General features: G+C 42.6%; 1 pseudogene across 1 annotated transcript in view; it reads right to left on the reverse strand.

Annotated features, from left to right (window-relative positions):
• Positions 1 to 13,938: 13,938 nt before the first annotated feature.
• Positions 13,939 to 27,301, reverse strand: part of LOC147639833 (uncharacterized) — a 50,769-nt pseudogene continuing 37,406 nt past the window's right edge. The window contains exons 2-7 of the transcript XR_015262058.1: positions 26,210 to 26,353; positions 23,783 to 25,446; positions 23,562 to 23,654; positions 23,301 to 23,456; positions 23,061 to 23,210; positions 13,939 to 14,537 (exon numbers count right to left, since the gene is read on the reverse strand). The product of XR_015262058.1 is annotated as an uncharacterized LOC147639833 (transcript). The remainder of the gene's footprint in view (positions 14,538 to 23,060; positions 23,211 to 23,300; positions 23,457 to 23,561; positions 23,655 to 23,782; positions 25,447 to 26,209; positions 26,354 to 27,301) is intronic.

Raw genomic sequence — 27,301 nt, forward strand, 5'->3', positions numbered from 1 at the left:
GATTTTTTATGTTTTTAAGACTTTCTTTAATGATTAAGTGAATAAAATAGATGCTAATACTCTAATCTACTCAAATACATTAAAAACTCATTGGAAGCATAAAAACTAGCATCTAAAGTCTGTAAAAAATACAACAGAGAGCAAAAGTTTCACTAAAATGCTTCTTGATGCTTAATATAATGCAAATGGTGCATTCTAAGCCTACATTAACCTATGTGAATGCTAAATAAACCGTTTAAATCAATCTAAGCATAACAAAAATAATAAATAAAGTCTAAAATTAAGCTAAAACACATTTTCTCCAAAACAAAAAGAGAGCAAAAAATTAACAAAATGACCACAAATCTCCACCAAACTAACTCTTTTTGTGGGAATCCACTACTAGAGAGTATGGGCAGTGAGATATGTAAATATTTAGAGAACAAGCAACAAAAAAAGGCAAAAGATTTCTCCCCAATAGCGGTGCCAAAAATGTTATTGCTCACTTGAGTCTCTCTTAGAAACACATTATCATAAGAGATTACCTTAGCAAGCTACAACCGTCATGGGACCTTTCCAATGGCCGAGCTTATAACCCTCAAGGTCTCCAAGCTTCACACCTCTTTGGAGAATAATTTTTGTCTCTTGCGAGCATTGTCACACCATCACCTTAGACTATGACTACTTGGGGAACAATTTTGGTCGTCTCCCGCTTGCGAGTGTTGTCACACCATCACATTTTCATGGGAATCCACTACTAGAGAGTATGGGCAATGGGGTATGTATAGATTTAGAGAACAAGCAATGAAAAAGCCAAAGGATTTCTCCCCGATAATGGTATCAAATCTATTATTCCTCGCTTTAGTCTCTCCTAGAAACACATTCATCACAAGAAATTATCTTAGCAAGCTACAACCGTCATGGGGATTCTTCCAATGGCTGAGCTCGTAACCCTTAAGGTCTCCAAGCTCCACACCTCTTTGGGGAGCAATTTTCATCATCGTCTCCTCCAGTGAGCATTGTCACACCATCACCTTGGACTACGGCTCTTCTTACCTTACAACACTCATACAAGCTTACTAGCATGCATTAAAGAAGAAGATTAGAGAGAGGATTAACATAAGATCAAGATTCAACTCCACAATGGAAAAGTATATTACATTATGAGAGAAAGTGACTTACATGCAAGGCCATAAGTGTTCACACACACTTACTGGGCACCCAAGGCTCATAAATGACCTATTGCTCATATAATGCTTAATCTCATAATACTTACATGAAGTACATTCATAGGGAATCCATTCTATCTTGTCGCCACACACTCTTAGAGAGCGAGAATCATAAGTGTTCCGTCATACCATTTCCAAGTCCCCTCAGTCCAAGTTGTAGATTTGGACATCATTACTTCATAGATTAAGCATATTAACCCTAAGATTGGTTAACAAAAAGCACATGATGTATTGAATAATATTATACATATATGTACAATACACAATAACATCAACACTATCAATGAGGTTATAGCTCAAGTGTGGTAAAAGGTATTCATCTAGGACCATGAGATCATAGGTTTAAAATCCCACAAGGTGCTTCCTCGACAGTGGGGGCATCACCTATGGGCTAATATAAAAAACATATATCGGTAGTGAAAAAAATCTAATGCAAGGATCTTGGACCTAAGGCTAGTCAAAAAAAATTAAAGTAACATGAAGTCTAGATATCATTGACATGTAAGAGATGGATCATGTTAACCACCTAACAAGGTTTCACCCACCCAACCTACCATAGGCGCTTTGCCATCTCGATTTTCCCTCTTACCTGCTAGCCTAGAGATGTGAACCTACAGATATGAACGTATATATGTGAGCCAAGAGATGTGAACCTGTAACGTGAGCCTAGAGATGTGAGTCTAGAGACGTGAGCCTACAAACGTGAGTGATCAAGAAATACTAGGGACCTTTGATGTAAACCTAATCTGGACTAGATATTGAAAATGATAATACAATCAATTGCAGTGTATCAAACCAAACTTCTTTAAACCACCAAGCCTTCAATCCTAGCAAATGACCAGCATTAGGCTAGACTCCTTCGGATCCACCTTAAGTGAGGAGCTCTGGTGGGAGGAAATGTGCCAACAAAACTTAGAGGTGAGTGGAGGAACAATGGGACCCCTGGAAACATAGAGATGACTAGAGGAATAGTGGGACCCCTAGAAATAGGAGCCAAAAACAGGCATTTGAACTCCAAATTCATCAATTAGCGCTATTACGAGTGCCTTAAATTTTATAAAGAAGAATTTCATCTGCCTCATCTTTGGGCACAGCTCCAATGTGGGTTTTTATCCCAAGCCAACCATGACCAAAAAATAGTCCAACAATTGTGGTTTACAACAAATGGGACATGTATCTTTTATCGTATCACTAGAGATAAGTGTTCCACAATGCACCCAATAGAGGCAATCAAAACACCGAGCAATCGAAATTAAGCAAGAACAAAGACCGAGCGACCACACAAGAACTTTATAGCCTTTTGATATGAAAAGTCTTTTGACACGGCAGCAAGCTGTATTGGAAAGGTGTTCGTCAAAGATTACATTTTTGTGTGATATGATAAAGAAGTCCAATGCTCTCTTAGTGGAGCTAGGAAAACGCAGGCCTCATCATAGTTGGGCACGTGTAGTGGAGAGTGGCATCAATGATTTGTTGATGATTTGTTGGCATCATAGGGAGAGGATTAGCAAGAACTATAGAGGAGCTTCAGGTAAGATATTAGCCCTTACAAAAAAGTATTATAAGGTATGCTTCCAAAGCCAAGAAAATCTTACAGGGTTCCACCTTTAGACAAATTGTTTCGGGTCACTACTTCACAAGCCTTGTGAATTGATTTGGTATTTAATTTTAGGCAAACAATGAGAGGTCGCATCTTAGGTCTTCTTGATGATATGTTGAGCATGGTGTTCACTTCCTTCATTGTCCTTAATTGTAGCAAAGCTCTACTGTGCTTACCAACACAGGGAGGGACTCACGCTAGAACACGTGCACTACTCATTACAAGGTGCAATGTTGGAGCTCCTCCTAGGTTTCCTCTTTCCTTCCTAAGGCCTCATCCTTGAATTTAAAGGCTAGGGAGATCCACCTAAAAAAACACTGGGAGCTTCAGATGAAGGACTCTCCAGAGCATTAGGTCCAGTCTTGTGGAGCTTGAAGATTTCCACACCTTGGATGTCCGCTTCCTCTAGCACCCATGAGGTTCTTTTAAAATAATATATTGTTGGTATGAAAGTAAGCCGCATTGATGCGGCCTAGTTTCAGACCACACCCTAAATTAGGCCGCATTAATGCGGCCTAACTTTGCTTTTTTGTTTCGAGAATTCATGTACACAATGTACACAAGAGCTTTATGTACACAATGTACACAAGAGCTTTATGTACACATCCACTATTAGAGTAGGTAGGAGTGCCAAGAATTTCAAATGAGAAACCCCCTTAATTTCCTCACACTAACCAAGCAACAACACAGCGGGTGATATCTTGATATGGTGCACGTGTGTAGGGTAACACTAAGGCCTTGATGAGGGTGACCTCTCCTTTGAGAGACCCAAGCAGACGAGATAGCGACCATTGCATCTTCCCACAGTGTGTCAACGTTAACAACGGATGTGGTGGTGTCTTTAGTGTAGGCGGGTAGGATGATGACTGTCCACGTGGAGCCTGTGCTTCCCTCCCAGAATGGCAAAACCTCAGCACGCGATTCTCATCGTCAAGCATCTCCATGATGGCCCAATATCCAAAGATCAAGGAATCCAGCACAAGACTTTGGAAGGAAGAGCATGAGCATCGAGCTTGAGGAGATCTGGTCATGTAGCCAAGGAGTTGAAATTTTTCCTTTTGAAGGAAGGGGTAGAGCATATAGCTTAAGGAGATTGAGATTTGGTTGTATGGCCAAATCTCTAGAGAACAAGGAATTGAGTTCAAGTCTTTTGGGGGGGGGGAAGGGCTAGACATAAAACTTGATGAGATTTAGCTATGTGGCCAAATGCCCAAAGCCTTTGGAAGGAAAGACTTGGCATCGACCTTGAGGAGATTTGGTTGTGTGGCCAAATACCACCATAAATGCACCCTTAAACATCAGATCCAAGTGGGTAGAACCAAAAAGACAAACAAAGCTCAATCAACGAGCATGCCAACAAAGCTGATCGCAGCAGTGATGTCAAGGCTTTCGTCGTGGATGGACAAGCGACTCTCCACCTTCGCTCAGTGAGGCCACATATTAAGCTGAAACCTTAAAATGCCATTGTACATATGTAACATAGTACTTCCTATTAATTGTACACACGTATATTTGAGAATGATAGCACTTCCTATTAATTGTACATACATATATACTCGGGAATGATAAAAAATTTTGAAACCCAAAACAAAACTAAAAACAACCAAAACTAAAAAATAATCAAATATTAAAACTACGCACATGCACCTACAAGCACATAGCACATACATACACCCACACTCACCTACATGTGCACCCACATATACACGTACGCACACTCAACCCTCCCCCTATAAACTACCCCTTCTTAGGTCCTTTTAAATGTCCTCCCCCTTAGATCCTTTGAAATTCTCCCCCTAGAATTTAGAAACAACCCCTCCCTATGATAAAAAAATTTACACATACAAACTAACTATTTTATTTAAAAAAACTTGAAAAAAAAAGTTGGCTCACATCGCCAATGTCATCATGTACACTCACATTGCCACATCATCACTCGAAAAAAAACTTATTAAGTTGGCTCACATCATCATATTATCATGTAGGCTCACATCTCCATGTCATCATCATATAGGCTCACGTTGCCATGTTATCACCCGAAAAAGAAAAACTTCCAAAAAAACTCTCAAAAATATTTTATTATTATTAATCATGATAATATGAGAAAGAAAATAAGTGAAAAGAAGAGAAAGAGAGAAGAAGAAAGAAAGAGAGAAGGAAAGCGTGCAATAGAACAAAAGAGAAGAATAGAAACAGAGAGAAAAACAAGGCGAGAGAGGGCACATGAAAGCCTCCCCTGAGAAGAGAACCGAGAAGAGCACCTAAGTGTAGAGAGAGAGAGAGAGAGAGAGAGAGAGAGAGAGAGAGAGAGAGAGAGAGAGAGAGGGTGCATGAAAACCTCCCCTGGGAAGAGAACCGAGAAGAGCACCTAACTTTGGCAGCAAAATAAAAGAATGAGTGGTGCTTGAATCAACTAAAAGCTTAAAGTCTTTACCTTGGGAATTGGTGGGGGCCTAAATCACTGAGAATTGTTGGTTGTTCTGACTTTGAAGAGCCAACAATGCAACCAAAGCCAGCAAAAGCAGTGATTCACTCAACCACACTCTCCATCTCCCTCCACGGAACAAAACTTGCCTCCATCTGTGCTACTCTTGAAGCAAGGTAGACATGCCCAAAAGGTCACAACAAAGCTGTCTGCCCAAACGCGACATTGTCCAGCACTCCAAATTTCAGCCCCAAGCCAAGGAAGCTCGCTAATGCTTCCCTTCTTTCCGCCGACATCACAATGCTTCAAGAAAGTGGACCGAATGTTAAAAAGAGGCTCAAGAAGAACTTGGATCCCTTTGGCCATGTCCGACAAGCCACCCATAGTTTGCAGGTTGACCCATATACATACCCATCATCAGATTGGATGTCCTAAATTCTTCCATTATCATGGACAACCCAATCTCATTCCCACCCGGATCTTTTCGGCCATGTCCGAAAAGTCACCCATAGTTCGCAATTAACCCATGTACATATTTACACATGAGCCATCAATTCCCTATCTCAAACCATGTGTAAGAGTCAAATAAATAAGTGTCGAAGAAAGCAGTATGTTGGAGTTTTCACTGGACGAAGCTTCTACACCCCACCTTTTATCTAATGCCCATGTATGTCACCTACAATATATACACGGGCTCTCGATGTAATAGACACATAAGAATTGTTCTTTCATGAACTTGCGTGGAGGCTCATCACCAACAGCTATCCAAGTACATTTCTGGATGGGTGGCCATGGAAGGCACGAGCCTAGCCCAGGGTATGAACCATCACCTCTTGGACCTTCCCCAAATAAGCAAGAACCTTCCATGGCCTTGTCTTCGACCACACCACCCATTCAACCCACCCTGCCTCTATCCCAAGTGCTCAATAATTCCAAATCCCTCAAGGCATAGAGACCGCCTAGCTATGGCCACAACTTTGCGCAAAGTCCATTGCCATGTCCCAAACAAAGAAATAACCTTGACTCCCCAAGACAAGGACTATCAAGTAAATGTCAAAGAAAGCAGCCAAGGAAGCCAAAGAACGCAGTTATGTTAGAGAAGTTTTTGTTTGGAGAAGTGCACCCACATGGGCATACCTTCCGCCCATACCTTCCGCTCATTGCCCAAGCACGTCACCTGCATATTTCACTATGGGCATCATAAATTTCTTCACTTCTCGCATCTCACGGTACACACAAACACTTACACCTACAACTAACCTCGTTAACGCTAACCCTCCAGGTACATCTCTGGACATGGAGACCATGGCAAGTGCAAGCCTAGCCCATCATATGACCCATCACTGAAGAACCCTCCTTGCAACAAGTACCTGCAAGTACCTCTTCCATGCCTATATCCTCTATTTCACTCCAATTCAACACCAAAACAAAACCTCACCCTGATCGACGTATTCGTCAAGAAAAAGTCCCCTGAGCATAATATCTTGTGGTGCACCAAGACACCGTGGACCTCCATCTAACCATGCTAATCATTCCATTGGGTCATGACACTCATTCCACCAATGACAAGGTGTGGATCACTTCTACCAGCTACCTCATATTGAAGGGTCCACACCACTTCCACAACCAACGGAGACCCGGCATGAAGCACCTCTACATCGCCTAGCACTTCCTATGCTACCTCGATAAGTCGCCTCTCTCATCAAGGCTACCCAAAGCTACCCATCACTTTGCCCTACATCTGGCTTCCAAAATAACCACTTAACCTCGACCACAACTCCAGGGCATATCTTGGACCATCCACATCATCCGCTGATTTGGGTGGTGTGAGAATTAGAAAGAGGGGTATGTTAATAACCACTCTACGTTTCGCCCACTCGACCTACCGTAGTGCTTTACCATCAATCCATGTGAACAAACACATATCTTTTGTAAAATGGCACTGGAACATATAGAACCATTTTTTAAGTTTCACCAGCCTAGTGTCAAAACTAGTTGTTTGTATATAAGTCATTTTTTACAATAAGTAATAGATACAATCATTCCCTTGGAATAGTTTTCTTGTGAGGTCTCCTTTTTCCCTCTTCTTGCTTGCTTCCATGCTATTATATTCTTACTTACTTGATGTGGATGCTTGTTTGAATAGGTGTGATTGTAGGTTTTCCTCTTCCATTAGCTTCTTCTTTTCCCATCTTCTGTGAGAGAGAACCATCACGAAAGATCATCTCTTCTTGCCTAGAGATTGAGAGCTCTCCCTTCACCCCTTTGGCAACGAGTCCTGAGCTGGCAAACAGAGTGAGGACACGACGGACAAGCTACATTTGCGGCACAGAGGCAAGATCCAATGGTACATGCTTCGGCAAGGCTAAGGTAAGCTCTTGACTTGAACAAATGTGATCACCATTAAAAAGGAGGGTATGTTAACCACTCCATAGGTTAACATGGTTTCACTTGCTCAACCTACTGTGTAAGGCACTTTGCCATCTTACCCGCTCGAACATGCACCCATCTCTTGTAAGATGGTGTTGGAACAACCTTAACTTGAGCTTAAGTCAAATAAGAAAAGTCTAAGGGCTTAGGACTAGTAAAAGTTTGCCATACCATTCTTAAGTTTGACTGATATAGTGTGAAAAGTAGTCATTTATAAAGGTCATTTTTTAAACTAAGCAATACATAGTCATTCTCTTGCAATATAATACTTGTGAGCTCCCCTTCTTCTCCTTTATTGCTTACTTGTATGCTATTGAATCTAGCTCGCTTGATGGATGGATACTAGATACGTTTGTTTGTAGGTTTTTCTCTCACATTATCTTCTTCTTCTTCTCTCACCTTTTCTGAGAGAGAACCACCGCCGCAAAGAAGTATATCTCTTTGCCTCCATCTAGGCATAGAGAGCTCTTCCCTCGCCCCATTGGCAAGGAGCATTCCGGTGTGACAATGGATTGAGGACGTGACAAACGAGCTAGCGAACCCACATCAAGAAGTTACAATTACGGCAAGGCCCAAGGACATATGCTTCCACCAAGCTACAATCAACTCTTGACTTGAACAAGTCCCTTCTGGACCCTATATTATGGGTGGTACAATGTTGAAGACCTTGATGGAGACCATTGAGGTGGCTGAGTGCCTTATGATCAGAATGCTAACCTTGCACTTACCGACAAGGTGGTGGTGGGCAAGGTGTCTCGCCTTGTCAGAGCAAGGGTCAAAAGAAAACGTACCAATAAGAAAAACCTATCATGCTACCCTCACAATGAGATAATTGGCTAGAAATGGAATGACTAATTTTGAAAACATTATCCCACTCATATTGAATTTTCTCCTTCACCGATCACCATCAAATCCAACTTCTTCTTTATGCTACTTTCTTTCAATGTCTCCAACGCATGACTATCCTCATTTTTACATTTAGATTTTCTACTTTCCTGGACATTTTATGTGTACATCATCCATAAATCTGGTATCTTTGACAATACCTTCCTGTTTTCCTCCAACTCTTCATTCTTTTCCATTACTTTTAGATTTTTTACTTTTAGATTTTGTTAGTAATTTTTTATGTAAGCACTCACATGGTATACTATAGATGAACACTCGGGTTTTAAATGCTACAATACACTATATATGATTGGCACTTTGGGTATACCAAGTTAGCTTTAGGAAAAGAGATTTTTGTACTTTGTAAGTTCAGTGAGCAAGGGTAGATCAAGATTGTAAACTCCATATAAAAGCAAGGTAGGAGGGAGGTTCAAGGTTAAGTTTTCTTCCATCTTGTTTTTAGTGGCTAAGGTAGATTTCTTCGTGATATTAAAGAGAGTCCTTTGTGAGTATTGTGGGCTCTGAATGTGATGAACCTCGTAGCAAGTGCTTTCTCCAAGCGACCGTTTGTCTCGCCACTAGTGAGCAGCGTTTGGGGACGGATAGCCTTAGCCTATCTTTCAATTGGTGCGAATAATATTGTAAAAAACTGCTATTTTCATCATTTTTTTGGCTTCAAGAAAAATGAAGAGGAAATGTGTATGAATGCTGCTGGTGAGGCATCACAGGTCATTACAAGCATTAAAAGTTAACAAACCAGATGCTGTCTTCATGAACGTGCAAAAAAATATTGAAGATCATTTTGTATAAGGTAGCATTGGAACCATGCTCAGAAATTGGCAAAAAATCAATCCGCGTGACTTGGATAATGCCAAGACCTAAGTCTCGGATCATAGTTTCAAGTGCAGCAATGCACAAGAGGATACCATTCACATTGAAGGCTGGGAAGGCAGACTACATCTTGCCTTGCAATTTTTGTACAGCTAGGACATTGGCATAGGCTATAGTGAGTTTTGGAGAAGCTTTATAGCTCTATGATACAAGCATTGCAACCTCGGTTTTCCTATCACTGGCTAGCACTGCAAAACTGAACACAACTTCAACATCACTTTGAAAATATTTTGAATGAGTTGTATTATTATTTCAAATAAAGGGTTCTAGGGGGTGTTTTTGTGATCACATGCCCATGGCGCACATGCATAATATGCAGATGTGTCAGTGCACCAACAGGAGTACATACATGCACACAAATGTCCCACATTACATAGATAATGAGAGCAATGTGTGTAGGTTGCTATACATGTGTGGGTGCCCACGTATGCGCACAGACACACACACACACACACATGCATCACATATATGCATACATAAATCTGTGAGTATGGTGCCAAATAGGTGGCTTCCTACAAGGTGACATCTGATGAGCAGCAAAGCAAAGAATCCTTGATACTCCATGACACAGGCTCAATAAGGGAAGAAACACAAAGCAAGGTAGATTTCAATTTTCAGGACTTAATATGGCTTTTCTGATTTAAAATTTGTTCTCCTCACACCCCATCCCTACAAATTCTGATTGTTTCCATTTTGAAACATGGAATGCTTTTCAGAAAAATATCCAATAAGAAGCTGCAATGCTGCAGTCTATATCCGGTCAGAAGTACTTGTGACAACCATCAGCAGAAACATTTAACTTTCTCAAAGCTGAAAACATTGATTTGAAAAGACAGAAAGCAGAAAGAAACTTATATTAAACATCTCCTAAAGACCCCATGGTCTATGAGAGCAAAGTGATACAATGCTATCCCTGGTATGTCTCGTCATGGAAAAGAAAAAGAAAACGAGTACAAATAACACAGCTCTCTGAAAGTGAGGCTTGATAGAATGACCGTGGGGAAGTACATGGGGTATAAGCACTAGTACAAGAGACTCTCATCATGGAGTACACAAGAATATGAAGCATGTGGGGCACATCATCCTCCAGTAGAGGGTACACCTCTCTCAAGTATGTCAAGCATGGGGTTACTGGGCATGGCCGAGAGGACCCCTTCTGTCATGGTACACAGGGGAAGGTGGTGTGATGGCAATGGAGCATGTCCTAAATCTGGAGCTGATGGGAGACTCCTGGTTGGTGTCCCATGGGCTGGGGATGCCCGGGTACATCGAAGCGTGCAAGCTCGTTCAAAAGTGACTCCTCAAGGGCAGCGCAGAGCTGAGGTATCCTGTGGTAGACCACCCACAAGGTCCACTATGCCGATATATCCTCCCTAGGCCCGGAAGAATCTGGTGATCGTCGGCTCAAGAGGAAGGAGGAGTGGTGGCTGTGGCGGACAGTCTTAGGAGTGTATCTCCGTGTCTACGAAGCTCCAGTAGGAAGAGTCCAAAGCAGCGCTGGTCCAGGAAGTCCATGATCCTAGATAATGGGCCAAAACCCTCGGGAAGAGACAGTGGTACCTCCCGCGGATCTCATAGTACACTAGGCAGTGACAAGTATAGTGCTTCTCCATCTCAACCGGTGTGGCATAATCTGTAGATACTCTCTCCATCTCTCAATATGCGCTCTGCCCGCCGCATCTCCACCCGTAGGTGGTGGGAGGATACTTTCACAAATAGCGGAGACCCAAAACAAAAAGACAGAACTCTTCTAGCCTTCAGACAGAGAACACACAGCAAGAAAAACCACAAGAACTATGAATAAACACTGCACTAAGCCGGAACGGCCAGCCCCCCCCTAGGTACTTCTTTTATTGACATAGAAGCTTTTTACAAAGATAACCAAGGTGCGGGTGAAAACAGCAGATTTTTCCACAATAGTACTTCAGCAAGACAGCTCAGCTCCAAAAGCTGAGGAAGAGTCCCCAAAAACAGTCCATAACTTTGTGCTTTTTTCCCTTTTTACCAGAATAGCTTAACTTTGCCCAAAAATATCAACTTTGTGCTTTTTGCCAAGCTTGTAGTCCAAGTTCTCCCTAGGCGCAGCCCTTCATTAATGATGTGTGAAAACAGACTTATAAACATTATAAGTCACTTTAATGATGAAAATCCCATGCTGCTTTTGCTCAGAAGCCGTCTTTCAGGCCAAACTTTGCCAGTTGATGCTCCCGCTTTCTTCTCTGGAAACATCCCCGTTCACGCCTTCGTTCCACCCAATGTGTGAAACACTGGTCAAGACTAGTGAAGGGATCAAATGGTGACATCCCCTCCATCTTATAAAGCAGTTGTCCGCAATTGTATAAACCTAATCCCATTGAGATATCCTTCAAGTATAGCAGATGCATTGTTAATCCATAATATTTTATAATTGTGGGCATTAAAGCCATAAATCCAAATCCACGATCCGAAGTCAGAAACGGGCACAAGAGCCAACCGTATCAAGAAAGAATCTTTATCCATATCCCGACTCAACAACTCTGATAATAAGCAAAAAAAGGCACAAGCCAAATGTGTCTCAAATATCCATAATTCCATAAACCGAGTCAACAACTCTAATATTAACCAGACACAGGCACAAGAGTCAACTATGTCCAAAATATCCATAAATCCACAAACCACGTCAACAACTCTGATATTAATCAAACACAAGCACAAGAGCCAATTGTGTCTTAAGTATCCATAAATATGATCCATATGCATGCCCAAGCCAAACATGCTTCACATGTCCATATGGTTCACCAGGTCAACGACCCTTCCTTGAAACCAAGATGCTTGCCAGGGATTCCCCTTCCACACAAGGCTTCACTCACTAGGACAACTACCCTTCCATGAGTTCATGCGACACTCACTAGAGTAACCATCCTTCCATGAGTTCACAGAATTCACTCACCAGGGTTACCACCCTTCCATGAATGAATCCATCCACAATTGGCACATACATAATCCCCTGCCAACGAGATGTTAGATCACATGACCCTTGGGCGTAGACATAAGTCCCCTGCCAACAAGGCGTCATGTCCACTCTGCCACATGCATTCCGTGTCGGTACTTAGAGCATACACTTTGGAGGAGAGATGGGCTCAAGTTCACTCAACCACATTGTAAGCCCAGCGGTGCTTGCAGTGACAGACTCAACCATGTGTCCAAGAGATAAAGATAAGAGAGAGAGAGGGGAGAGATAGAAGAGAATAGGGATCTTGCACAGTACACCACATTGAGCGGGGAACAGGCCCCGTCCCCTTTCAGGAATTTATTCAGTAACAATCCACGGGACGCTGGCCGCCAGGATCAATACAATCGATGAATACAAAACAAACAGATATGCCGATGTAGGATATCCAAGTTGATGCCGATGTCGAGGCACAAGATCTCTGATGCCGAGCACACCACGAGAATAACCCACAAGTATCTCTCACCGGGCTAGTACCAAATCCAATATCCAAATCCAAATCCAACGAATCCAAGTCCAAATCAAGTCTAAGTCTGGATCCATGTCCAAGCTATATGTCTAAGTTCCATGCCCAAGCTCTATGTCCAAGTTCTCCTCAGATCCAAGTCCAAGAAACACTCCCTCATCCCATGAGTAATCTCCACAACTCCTACAGCCTTGTCCATGAAGAAAACCATGGAAAAGCTCTTTCTCACAAGAAAACTGATATAAAATCTGTTTGAATGGTTTTCGGGCGATAAAACCTCCAAAAAGTAGTTTTTAGGGTTTTTGGAACAGTTTTGGGGTTTTTGAAATTTTTAGGATTTCTGAAATTTCTGTCAGTACATATCCGTACAGTTCTGTACATGTCTATACAGCTCCATACACGCGTCCGTATCGCCCATGCATATGCCCATACAAGCCTAGGACTAACCATACATCTAAAAAGCAAGTTGGAAAAGGTGTTGATGTGGCGAAGAAGAAGCACTCCATGATCATAATGATGCCTACACATACACTCCACGATCTCCTTCATGATGCTACAAGAGAGGTTCAAGCCTTTTTATACTTGGGGAAGCCTTGCTTTTGCCAAAAAGTGATGCTTTTGCTTTGCTTTTGCCTTTTACTTTGCTTTGGTCTTTTTAATAGTAAAATATTACTCAACTTTAGGTGCTTTGTTTTTCTGGCTTTAAGGCCTTGCTTTTTGGCCTTGGAGCTGCTTTTTGAGAAAGCGTATTTTAGCTTTTTGGTGCGGCTTAGTCTCCTCTCTGCAACGGCACCCTTGGCTCGCAGTCAATCCTATCTGACTTTTTGTTTTTTCTTGCTTTTTGACCAAGAATGGTGCTTTTTCTTAATCAAACCTCCAAATAGTTACACACATACACTTCGTATTGGTACTCCAACCACACGCCTTGGAAGGAAGGTGAGCTAAGTTCACTCTACCATGTGTACTCCGTGGTGGTCTTCTGATCACAGACCTGGAAGGAGAGGTGGGCTCAAGCCTAGAACATAAGATGAGAATGGGTCACAAGCATAAATATCCTAATGCTCCATAAACATTTCTGCTGCAAATAGTTTTACACGCATTTCGTCCCGTCAATAGAAATCCATAGAAAAATCCTCGATCCATGAGATATCCATGAGTTCCATAAGTCCACTGTATCCCAAATAAAGGGAGCCAAAAACATACTCCATCCAAGCAAAAGGATCCAAAGAGTTGTGTATAAAGCCCAAGAATCACTGAGGCAGTGATAACCATGTAGATGCATCGAACCATCATATAGGTATAAATCCTCAAGCAAAGATATGCCCAAAAACTAGGCCATAGTCCTTGGTCATGTTCGTATGTAAACCAGGTTTTCCAACCATTATGTTTACCTGAACCAGTTCAAGACAAACAACACACAATTCTCCTTGTACAGGTATACAAGGGTTAAGTGTCCAAAAACACTCGCAATAAATTTCAAAAAGTAACAATTTTGCAAAACTCAAAGTATACTTAGCTTTTTTTCCCTTTGTCAAGTTCGTCATGAAGCCAAAAGAAATATCTCATTAGCATATGCATAAGATATCTTGAGAGATGACTCCACATAGCTGACTTGTCAGCTTGATCTATAATCCATAATAAGCCTGAATAAAAAGGAGCTAAGAACATAGTCCATCCCAATAAACAGGGAACGAGAAACTTGATTGACATGAATAGAATTGTCAGATGTACACAAAATGACAAAAAGCATCAATAAAATCGAGTAAATCTTCATTGTTGATAGATAAATGATTCCGTATCACATAGAATACCAAAATCATTTAGTCCATTTGAATGTGGTCGCCTTCTTTGTCAAATCATGCAAAGGAGAAGCAATCCATGCAAAGTGCCGAATGAACCTGTAGTAGTAAGAGCATAATCTAAGCTCATGCACCGAACTCAACTCGGGCCAATTCTGACTTGCATCAATCTTTGCAGGATCCATCCGCACTCCATCTTTGGACACAATATGCCCAAGATAATGTATCTCTGACAAGAAAAACTCACTCTTCTTTGCATTTATGAAGAGTTTATGCTTACGAAGTTCTTCAAAAACAATAGCCAAATGAGCTTTATGCTCTTCTTCGGTCTTCGAGAAGACTAGGATGTCATCAAAGAAGACACCTGTAAATTTCCAGTACCCACGGAATATGCGATCCGTCATTCTATTGAATGTAGCCAATGCATTTGTAAGACCAAAGGACATAACAAGATACTCATAAAGTCCAAATGCTATCCTGAAAGCAGTTTTGTGTACATCCTCAGGCACTACACGCACTTGATGATACCCACTCTTGAGATCAATTTGGCTAAAGCATGCCGATCCATCCAACTTGTCAAGGATGTCGTCTATGCGTGGCATCGGAAACCAATTCTTGATGGTAAGCTTATTCAAAGATCTATAATCCCCACACATACGAAAGGATCCATCCTTCTTTTGAACCAAGAGGATAGGTGAACACTATGGGGAAGAGCTTGGCTAAACCAAACCCTTCAAGAAGCTCATTCACCTGCTTCATGATCTCCTCTTTTTGGGATGCACTTACACAATAGGCTGGCCTATTAGGTAGTGAGCTACCCGGTACAAGATCAATGCGATGATCTTCCGGTCATACGGGTGACAACTCATTTGATAATTCATCAGCAAAACAATCACTGTACTCTTACAAGAATTTCAGCTATCATTACTAAGAGTGTTTACATGTACATTATTTTCCTCAACATGATCCCGTACAAGAAATCAAGTACACAAAAAGACTCTTTTTCATTACTTTCTTAATTTGTACATGAGATACAAGGGGAATGGTATCACCCTCTTCACCAGCATCAATTACATGCTCTCGGCCTTTATGCACGAAGGTGATCCTATTGGTCTTGTAAGCCTTGCACGGATCAATACGTGTGTGCCAAAGCTTTCCAAGCAATATATCACAGCCATTCAAAGACACCACAAGAAAATCCTTATGATCCACATAGCCTTGAATGTGTATGCACGACTTGCCAATAATAGGCATGACCTGCACTTCTCTACCAACAAAGGGCTTCAATTTGAGGACCCATGTCCTCCACTTCAATACCCAAAGCAACTGCCATCTGTGTAGATATGAAGTTCTCAGTTGCACAATCATCAAATATGAACAAAGCGGGCTGATCCTTAAGCTGTCCCCAAGCTTTACATACAACCCTGTCTTTGCTATCATGTGAAGTGTTGCCCTGCACATCCGGAACCATTGCACATTAGGCTTTGATGCATTTGCATTATCACGCTTCTTCTTGTTTGGGCATGCCTTTGCAATATGCTCGGTGCTACCACAAGTAAAGCATTTCCTCTCGCTCATATATTGCTTTTTCTGCTCTTGAGTGAGACCATAGTCTCTCACTTTGAAGGGACACTTCTTGGTAGTGTTATTTTCAGCCTTTGGCCCATGTTTTATCTTGGTTTTGGTCATTTTTACGTGGCTGTCCATTATTTTGCAGGTTTTGGACAACCCTCTCTTTGCCTTGAAATGAGGGTTTAGCCTTATTGGATCGACTCAATTTGAGTTCCAATTGCTCGGTGGCAGTGGCGGCTACGATTAGTTGGTGTAAGGTGTGACCCGGATACATTTGTTGTCCCGCTTTGTATACAGGTTGCAATCCCAATTGAAAACTTCTCTTCCCTTCCACCTCGGTGACATGCATAAATGGAGACACCTCCAAAAGCACTTTCCAATATGCATTCACTGTTTCATTTTTCTTCACCTAATCCCACTTCATTGTTATCTCATTCAAGACATTGGGAGGCAAGAATTGAGCGTAGATCCTGTCCTTGAACTCTTCCCATGATCTAACACGATTCGGTGAGAGCTTCTCCATGAGCCACCAATGGACAGCAATGCCTTTTATGAACATGCTTATATGCCGGATCATGGATTTTTTAGTGAAATCATCATCACTGAAAGCAATATCAAACTGGGTAATAAAAGCAAGTGCCTTTGATGCATCATATTTCCATGATATGCGTCAAACTTCACAGATTTGTCTCCGGCTTTGAAGTCACGAGACTTTGATGCATGTACCTGCATCTCAACATGGTTTCCTGCATGTTTGTCCATTGGGACAGCCCCTGTGATGACTGGCATCATTTTAGGAGCAAAAGGTTATGCGTAAGGCATAGATAGACATGTGGAATGGTTGCCTTTTCTGCATAGGCATCCTCGGTACGGGCCAAGTATGCACGTGCTCCATCCCTCAGTTGCATGTGCAACTCTTGAGCAATCATTGCCATTGCATGATCCATATAAGATTCAGCTTTCTTGGCTTTCAAACAATCATGTACCAATGAATCCTCGCGGCGGTAGAGATTCAATTCTTCTTGTTGTGCATGGAGAAGAGCCTGCATACAAGTTCAGTCCTCTCAAGAGTACAAACTCTTCTTCTTGCATCTTCTCTTTGTCACAGGATGGTTGTCCCACATATTCATGTTCCCTATCGTGCACCACATGAGTTTGTTTATCGTCTAAAGCATTGGAGGCATGCAATTCATTGTCCCCGCCTCTTGTGTTAGCATCTCCAACATTCACTGTATGGCTATCCATAGTGTTCTAAGTATAGAGATAGCTTGTGTTCACGGTGATCGTCTCTCACGATAAAAGTGAAAGAGAATCGTATGCTCTGATACCAATGTAACTTGGTTGAACACAATGCTAATCAATACACTTAAATACACACTAAGATTTAATGGACGCATGCTAAATATGAGAAGTAATTTTCTGAATTGACAAGAGACACACAATGAGTCGAAACGGCCGGCCCCTCCCTCAAATAAAGTACATTAATCTTAGGAGAATCAAGTACATAGTGTCGTGGGCATTTCTGACCAGATTTCCATACCAATGCATATGAATACAGTATTGCAAACAAGTGATTGTCGATGTAGACTCGCAACTCACACTACCCTCTCAAGTGCCCATGTTCCCTACCATCTGCTCTCTATTGTTCCACCAACACATGGTAGCAACAATCTGCAACAGAGTACGTAGGACAAGAGAACACTACACAGGGTATGTGATCTTGTCATTCGGTTCCTCTCTCTTGCTACTTGCTTCCATATTTAAGCATAAAAACTTACCAATTGCAAGTAGAGTCGATGACAATGGAAGTCTTCACGATGGAATTTCAAAAATTGGGAGTGTGTAGGAGAGTGATTAGCACCCGGAAACACTCTTGGAAGCTTCGGAAACACCTTAGCAAGCTTGGATATGGAGTTGGGAAGGAGAAAGTGCACAAAATACAGCCCAAATGTCCTCATGGAGGAGGTGCCTACCTCTAGAGAGAGGAGTGAGGTGGTGAGTTGTCCACTCTGGGTGGCAGGCAGGTGCTTTGTGGAGCGAGCTAGAGAGGACACATGGCTGGTTACTCCCTTTGTACAAAGGGGATAAGGTCTAGGCGGTGGACGTTGGGTTTTATCCACCTCGGGATATCATTGTGTGTGAACACCGAGCTACTCATAATTTATAAGTGAGTTTTGGTCCCCAAAACTTAATGAAGTGTATACACACTCACTTATAAATTAGTGTTGACTCCTAAGGCTAGATTTATAACCAATACTTACCACCTGTCACATGCCACATAACCATGTCAGCAGATAGTTTCACACACACGGTTCGCAGGCGGGCGTCCCCTTACCCGGAACTACACATTGGTCAAGCAAGCATGAAAATAGCATGCAATTTCAATTGCAAGCAAGCACATAGAGATGCTATGCAATGCAACATTGGTATGGACAATCCCCGTTCATGAGACTATACCAAAATAGACATGCTCCACGCAAGTACACGAGGTACCAGACCCAATGGAACATCAATCCACCAGGCATTTCCGGGCATGTACACAGAAGCACAAGTCCCACCGGAAAGCCAAGTCCACAGTATCACATGAGTGGCATCAATCCCCGGCATATACAACTCCCATGGACACCAATCCAATGTACATACATGATGAGAAAGCACGGGTGGACCAATTGGGTGGCCAGGATATTGTGTATTTATGGGCTCTATCCATTTTTGGGTATTTTATTCATTTTCTCTTATTTTAGGAGTCGTGGAGCTATTGGCCAGCTCTATGAGCAATCGGCCACCAGCTCCCAAACTGCACTATAAAAGGAGGCCTCCCATTGTACACTTCATCATCCATTCCCGTCAACATCTCCTAGTGGCTATTGCCATTGTAAAGCCTATTGCTATTATAAAAGGTGATCTTGTCCACAAGCTCTCTCTACTCTCTCTCTTGTTCAGTTTATGCTTCCGCCTATGCATTCTCCGACACCTACATCCTTGTCTCTTTACAAAGGAACTGAGCTCTATCTCTAGCACTAATCCATATAGCTTGGCCAATGTGTGGCCAATCATGATCATCCTATAGTTATTAGGGTCAAGTGGATCCCCGGCTTTGAGGATGGGGGTGATGGTGTTAGTGGACCACGAAGTTGGGAATCCCTCACACATGGCACTATTGAACATGTAGCCTAGTAAGGACGCAAGAGTGTCATCAGCATGGGCAATGTACTCCGTGGTGAGTCCCTCATGTGTTACATGCACTGAGCTTGATCGTGATAATGCACAACAAGGCCTTCTTTATACCTTATGTGGTGAGAATCTTTAGCATCAACTTTAGAGAGTAGGGAAAGAGAAGAGAAAGAAAATATAGAAGACGACACAGTATTGGTCCCCCCCCCTCTGCAAGCAAGAATATTTGCTTATATTATTCTTTGGAGAAATGCTGTACAATGCTGAGTACAAATGATATGAATGCCCAACGCAACGACGAAAAAGACCATACGTCGGCTGAGTATCCACCTATCCCGAGGCTCTGCTGAAGACTCTCCTTGGCCACTGCTGCAAGTCCAAATAGCTGTAGGACTGCACATATGCTCACTGAGTGTGAAGAGTATCTTCCTTCCTTAGCCTAAACAGATTGGATGCTGAAAACTGAAGGTACTTTTCTGAATACCTGAATGGATTTTGTGGGCTGAGGTCATGATTTTATACCACCTCAGGACTACAATCGGCTGCCTGTAGAGGGCTGTCGGCTGAATAAAAAGTCCCACGACTGAATAATGCCAGTCGGCTGATGGAAAAACCCTGTCCGCTGCAATTAATGCTCACGATGGTCAACATGCACATTCGGCTGTGGTACTTGCTGCAATTAATGCTCACGACTAGCACGTGCACAGTCGGCTGCCTTGTAGAGCTGGTCGGGTGCTATCCAACTGGCCCCCTAAGCCACAAGGGCTGGCCGACTGCATGGCAAAGGCATGGAAGCTGTTTGCAAGGCTAGTCCATGTTGGACTACTTTGGGGCTTCTATGAGAAATATCCTACAAATGCCTACTCATGCAACTAAGGCTATGGCAAACACCTACATGGTCCTACATGATGCTTTCTCCAAGTGGGTTAAGAGGACTGACATCTGATTGACTAACCTCTAAAGCTCACAGACTGACCTACGTAACTCGTGCCTGACTATACTCATGCCTGACTGTCCCTGGACTGAGGGCTCACAATGGAGTCATGGCGTACGACAAATAATCCTAAAAAAGGTTCTACTTCTGTACAAATGTTGCACTGATGATCATGCCAGTGTGTCTATCACGACCCTGTGTTTTTCTCTGGATAGTATGCAGGTGTGCACAGGGACATGGCGGACAGTGTGAATGGCATCGGTTTGGAAGTCAAGAAGGACTCAAGGTTTTTAAAAAAAGGTCCCTTTTTCACAACCCCATGTGGGGGGAGGGGACAAAAGGTTTTAAAAACCTTTAAAAACATTATAATACTTTTTATGAAAGTAAACGTGGCCCATATGCTATTATTGGGGGGCACGTGTGTGCTTTTTCTAATAAGGGACTGGCGGGCTGCTTTATGCGCCTCTTTTATGGGTGAAAAAGCACATGGCTGCAGGCGCCTCTTTTAGGGTGAAAAAGCAAAGCGCCTCTTTATGGTGGACTGCACTTATAGCACTGGACAGCACTTACAAGCGGGCTCGCTGGATTGTAAAAAGCAGATGGCTAGGTGCGCCTATCTACTGGTGGAAAAACAATGGGACTGCACATGCGCCTTGGCTTTCTTTTTCCCTCCCTTGCTTGCTATGAAACGCCTAGCAGCGCTAGTGCTTTTTGGAGGGGGCGTGTTTTTGCAAAAGACAGGGGACTGGTTTCTCTGGACATACAGGTGGCCAGGGGGCTGGTTTCTCTGGACATAAAGGCGGACAGGGGCTGGTTTTTTTCATGAACATAGACATCATGTCGATGGCGTTCAACTGATGGAACTTTCAGCTTCTCTTTGCTTTGGTTCGGGACTGTTTTGGAAGGGTTTATGGATTGTCACCTGGAGACTCAAACACTAATACAATATCATCAGCATAAAGCATAATATGTACTGAGGTACCTGCTAAATCAACTCCATCTCCGCCTCCCCATGTAATGAAGTCAGCCACCTCATCAATGTATAACCCAAATAGCGTGGGGGAAAGTGGGCATCCTTGCTTCACACACCAATGGTGCTAGCAATAGTCTCAGACATACCTCCTGGACATCTGACTCGCCCAAAAACCTGCTCATATAATGCATAGATGCCCCATGTCATATCTGCTGGTATGCCAAGAGAATACAGGCACTGAAAGAGCCTCTCTCGTGGTACTGTGTCAAATGCCTTGCGGAAATCCACAAAGCAGTAATAGAGCTTTCTCTTCCTCACTCTGGCCTGATCAATCATACATCTCAAAGTGAATACATGGTCAGTGGTAGAGAAAGCTCTCCTGAAGCCTGCCTGCCCTAATGAGCGTAAACCTGCTCGCTCAGCATATAAGCTAAGCTCTTGCTCCAACACTGCACCATAGAGTTTGGCCAACACGTGGCCAACCATAACCGTCCTGTAGTTGCTCGGATCGAACATATCCCCTGTTTTGTGAATCGGCACAATGGTGTGCATCGTCCACTCCGCAGGCAAATCCTCTGCTAGTGCCCTGTTAAACAGGTGTGCAAGAAAAGGAGCCAAAGAATCTACTGCATATATGAGATACTCACCTTGCAGGCCCATATGGTCGGCGGCCTGTCCATGCTGTAGGCGGCGGATAGCTTCCTGTACCATCGAGTGGATAAAGAAGCTAGCTGTGGTAGGTCGAGGCTCCTGTGGGGCTGAGGTATAGGTGGCTGCTGTGGGGCGTGGTATAGGCCCTCTGCATATGTGTGCCATGTCTGTGGGTCTGCAATAGGTGTCGGTGTCCGGGGCTCTCTAAAGTGCCGCCATGAGCCAGGGCTATCTCTACTCATGAGGAAATGAAAGATCTCTAGCTCCTCTATCTCTGCGATGGCCCGCCTTTTGCGGCGAGTAAGTCTCCTCATCTCTCTCCTCGACTCCTGCTCTGTGAGGGCTCCCAAGGCTCTCTGTATGCGGAGCCGTGAGTATAGGGCTCTGCACTCGTCATCATACCATCTGTTCTGGGGCATAGTCCCAGATCTCGCAGGCTCTCCTGAGTGGACACAATGTGGGAAGCTCTGTAATGCAGCCGTGTGTAGGAGTGATGCCAGCTGGGCTGTAATGGTATTATCCATAGGTGCCAAGGGATCCATGAGTAGGAGCCCATCCTCTACTTGCCAGTGTATATGTCTGGATCTGATACAATGTCTGGATAAAAAAACAGAAAATGAAAAATAAAGATGATACTACTAGCACCTAGAAAATGAAACTGGAACTGGAAGGTAAACAGAAACCCTTATAGGGTGTGAATATAGTGAGGGGGGGGGGGGGGGGGGGGGGTACGCTATGGAGGTGAGTGGTGCACAGAGAGAGAGAGAGAGAGAGAACCTGGCATTGCTTCCTAAAATGTTGGCCAGCAGTGAATTAGGGTTTAGGGCATGCTACAGGGCTTCATGCCATGTTTTGGGGGAGAGAGAGAGAGAGAGAGAGAGAGAGAGAGAGAGAGAGAGAGAGAGTTAATACAGAAAACCTGATACAAATGGGAATCAATTAACATTGGGTGGAATTTACAATGTTAATCACCAGTTTTGCCTTCAAAAGAGCAGCCAATAAAGTGTTTAAATAGAATTATGCACAGTTTGTCCAATTGAAGTTGCAGAACAAGCATGCTTACTGAAAGCAGTAAAACCTAAGACTCTGAATATGCTGCAGCCTTGCAAATGGGGCATTGATTCTTCAGCACTAACCACTGCTTAATGCAAGCAGTATGGTAACTGTGACCACAGTCAAGTTGACCGAGCTCATCGTCTTTCATGTACTCCTCCTGCACGTATCAGTCCCACCAAGTGTAAAACACATATACTTAAATCTGAAAAAGATACTCAAAATTCACGCTACATTGAAGAAATCTAACCTGACAGATACTGCATTTTATTTCACTCTCCTGAGAGATGACTGCTTTAGTCAAATCAAAAGAGGAGTGTCTGCTCGTCTTCAAGCACTTTTGTATGTCATCCTCAGAGAGCCCTGTGTTTACATTACCAATTCTTTCTTCCAAAGCTAGAAGCTCCTGCCGAAAGTAACACTAGATTTCAGTATTAACATCTATTACTTTGCATTAAGGGTATTTACAGACAGATCCCCCTTGAATCAATTCAAATAATATACTGCATACCTCATATGACATGTTATCAACATCCAGCTGCATGTTACTATGTTGCTCATGAATATCAACCCCATTGTAAACCAGTGAATGATCAAACGATTCCTGAAAAGAACAAACCCCTGAAATCAATCACTAGAATAGAGGGTTTCATTCAACCAACTTTTATTTTGAGAGCAATCTCAGAAGAGGCCTTCAATAAATATTATAGGCACGCGAGAAAGATTACTTACATGAGATGCAAACTGTTGATGGCTTACTCCCTCTGCTGGCAGAACTTGTAGTCCCCGGAAAGGCGTGAGATAAAGATTTTGCATTGGTGTTGTTCGACCACCTTCACGAGATTCGGTTGATCCATGCATGGTTGCAAATAATGGATAAGTATTTCCAAATACTGCTTGAGGCCTGAGAATCATATTGCTTGTAGTCACACATGATGCAGGAGGAAATGAGAACAGGCCTCCTTGAGAGTGAAAACCATTACGTCTGCTCAATGGTACAGGTGGAGAATGTGCAGACAACTGTGAGGCAACTGAGCCTGGATACGGATAAGGGTTGGGTGCCAGATGAAAGGCATATAAAGAAGACTCTCTAAAAGGGAGAGATCTACTTGTCGTGCCAGATATGACCCTGCTTGGAGGTTCAAGTGTGTTTTGCATCCTACAGTCAGCAGCAGGAATTCCAATAGCTCCATTCGAGTGATGCATTGCATGATTCCCCACATAGGTACCAGAGTTAAAATTCCTAGATGTTCTGACAACACATGGGTGATTGGAGCTTACTCCTAGAAAGCTATTGTTTCTACACCAAGTGATAGCATCAGAAGAGCCGTTTCTTTGACTAAATGATGAGGTCTCAGGAAGACCAATATCAATGTTCCCTGTTGATTCTGCCATGTGCTCATTTATCAGCATTCCTCTAGTCATCCATGTCTGAGATGGCAAAGTAGCTGATAATACACTGCTATTCAGTATGATAGAGGGAGACTGATAGAGTTCTCGTGGCCCAAGTAAGTGCCTGCCACGGTACCTGTTGGAGCTTCCACTTTGTGGATAATGCACCGAATTGGCCCTCAAGGATTGATACACAACACTGCTGTGTCTAGGATAATGTGGTTCATCCCAAACAGGGATCATAGAAGTAGAAATAGAATCAGCAGACATTGGATTCGCAGTGTCAGACCTGCTCGTCCCAGGTCCTTCAGTAAACCTGGAAAAATCAGTCTCTCCTCGTCCTGATGAAGGTCTAAAAGTTAGTGACCCCACGGACTCTGTGGCACCGTCCATAGTGCTTTTCCTTTTACAAGAGCTCCTGCTTCCATAACCTAAGTGTGGGTGAGGGTTTCTTATTAAACTCCCCATACAACCACGATCTGGCAACTGTGGAATTTCCCCTTCAGAACCTGGTAACCTTGCACTCCAACAACTTTCCATTAAAACACTTTCGTCATTGCATGAAAACACAGAGGAGTTGGTGCTTCCAGCTTCAGCAGATCCAGTTTGAAAATTTCTGACATTCGTCCAGATCCTGTTACCTTGATCTGTCACGCCATGGGACCCAGCAAACATTGGCCCAGGGTAGTGCCTTATGTTGCCTTCAGCTTCCACATTTGTTACATTGGACCCAGAAGCTATCTGGTCCCTGCTTCCAAAGATCAGATTGTGGTGCCCTTGCACTGTATTTCCACAGTTCTGTCGTTTTATTCTTTGTACACTTTGCATCACTGCCATTTGGGAAGATTCCCCCACTAATAATCTTCTGCGAGAATCACTTCCAAAAAAACCCAAGCCATTCCAAACCTCCTGGTCTTCAGTATTGATCAGCATGTTGACTGGACAGGGACCCTGGCTACTACCTGCTTGAAATTTGAGACCTTCTGAACCAAAACCTTGCTCGCCTATTCAAGGCACAAAAATGTGAGTGATCAATCATCCAATATCTTGTGAAGTTTTTAAAAAAAAGTAATTATGCAAAAAAGACTAGCAGAGAAAAGAAACCCCACATTATATAATTACAGGCTCAGCTTGCCCTTAATCAAGACACAAAATTGAAGTGCTTCCACTAGAAGCACATAACAGACAAACCAGCACAGTTCTTTTGTATTATAAGCCTGGCAACTTCAAAATGCATGGTAAACACAGCAGAAAGACTTCTTGAAGTCTCATAGCAGTCACAACTCTTCTTCTCTACAGTCAGCAGGGGGAATACGAGCATTTTCAACACCCTATTTGGCTAGTACAACCCCCCTCTTCCTTTGTCTTTGATCCCTAATGTACATACCATGCCTATTTGTGCAGGGGTGGCTTTCCTCTTGATCCCTTATTGTAGTTTGCACCTTCTCTCTTGCTCCTCTCAAGTTAGCAAACTCATAGTATTTGCATATATTTCTGTTACTCTAAGACTTGTTGCATGTGCTCAGACATTCAGCCTCTGTAATACTTCCCCCTTCCAACATGCATTGCAGTGCATCTTTTATTGGTTGCATGACAGAGTGCTCTTACAAATGCATGCATAGTAGAATTTAGATATTGGTACTTCGCTGTTTTGTTTCTTACTCTAGCTTATACTCAGTTATGACCGCACTTTGCAGCAAGTAGAAATAGCTTGCTGGTTTTGGCTCTTGGATTTGCAAAGCAGATTGTGGACCAACAAACACGAACCTTGGTTGCAAGTAGGCCAATGCTGTACGGTGTTGTTGACCAGCCCTTGTGGCCAAGGTTGTGCCACATTATTGTGAAGATATTCCTCGCATGTAGTACTATCAATTCTTGGACCAGCAGTGTGTATTTGGCTGACCCTTGGTACTGTAACAGACCCAGTAATCAGTTGGGATAGCTAATACGATGTGTATGTAGCTCATTGTAAGACTAGTACTGCTTCGATTGTGTTATCAGTGATAACTTTGCAGCACAAAACAAACAAACACAAACACACACTAACAATCCTCATCTAACCTCTCTCTCTCTCTCTCTCTCTCTCTCTCTCTCTCTCTCTCTCTCTCTATATATATATATATATATATATATATATATATATATATAATAATTGCTTAAGACTAGCACTAGTGGCCATGGACCTTTTTTAAGTTTTGTCCAGCCTAGTGTGAAAGCTAGTCATTTGTATATAGGTCGTTTGACATTAAGCAATACACATTCATTCCCTTGTAATAGAATTCTTGTAAGCCCTCCCTCTTCTCTACTCTCTTGTTTGCTTGTGTTCTGTTAAGTTATTGCATGCTTGATTGTTTGCTTGTCTGAATAGGTTTGACGGTAGGCTTCTCCCTTGCTTGAGCTTAAGCATGCAAGGGCAAAGAAGCTCAAGCAAAGGAGCACTCAAACCTGTTCATGCAAGCAAACCATCATGCTTGCAAGAATCCAACAAAACACAAGCAAACAAGAGAGTAGAAAAGAGGGAGAGATCACAAGTATTCTATTGCAAGGAACTAAACGTGTATTGCTTAATGTCAAAATTGACTTATATATGAACAAAACTTAAAAAAGGTCCATTGCCACTAGTGCTAATCTTAAGCAAGTATATAATATATATATATATATATATATATATTAATTGCTTAAGACTAGCACTAGTTGCCATGGACCTTTTTTAAGTTTTGTCTAGCCTAGTGTGAAAGCTAGTCATTTGTATATAGGTCGTTTGACATTAAGCAATACACATTCATTCCCTTGTAATAGAATACTTGTAAGCTCTCCCTCTTCTCTACTCTCTTGTTTGCTTGTGTTTTGTTAAGTTCT

This window comes from Cibotium barometz, chromosome 3, assembly GCF_041138505.1.
Source record: "Cibotium barometz isolate CiBa-2024 chromosome 3, ASM4113850v1, whole genome shotgun sequence".
NCBI classification, from domain to species: domain Eukaryota; kingdom Viridiplantae; phylum Streptophyta; class Polypodiopsida; order Cyatheales; family Cibotiaceae; genus Cibotium; species Cibotium barometz.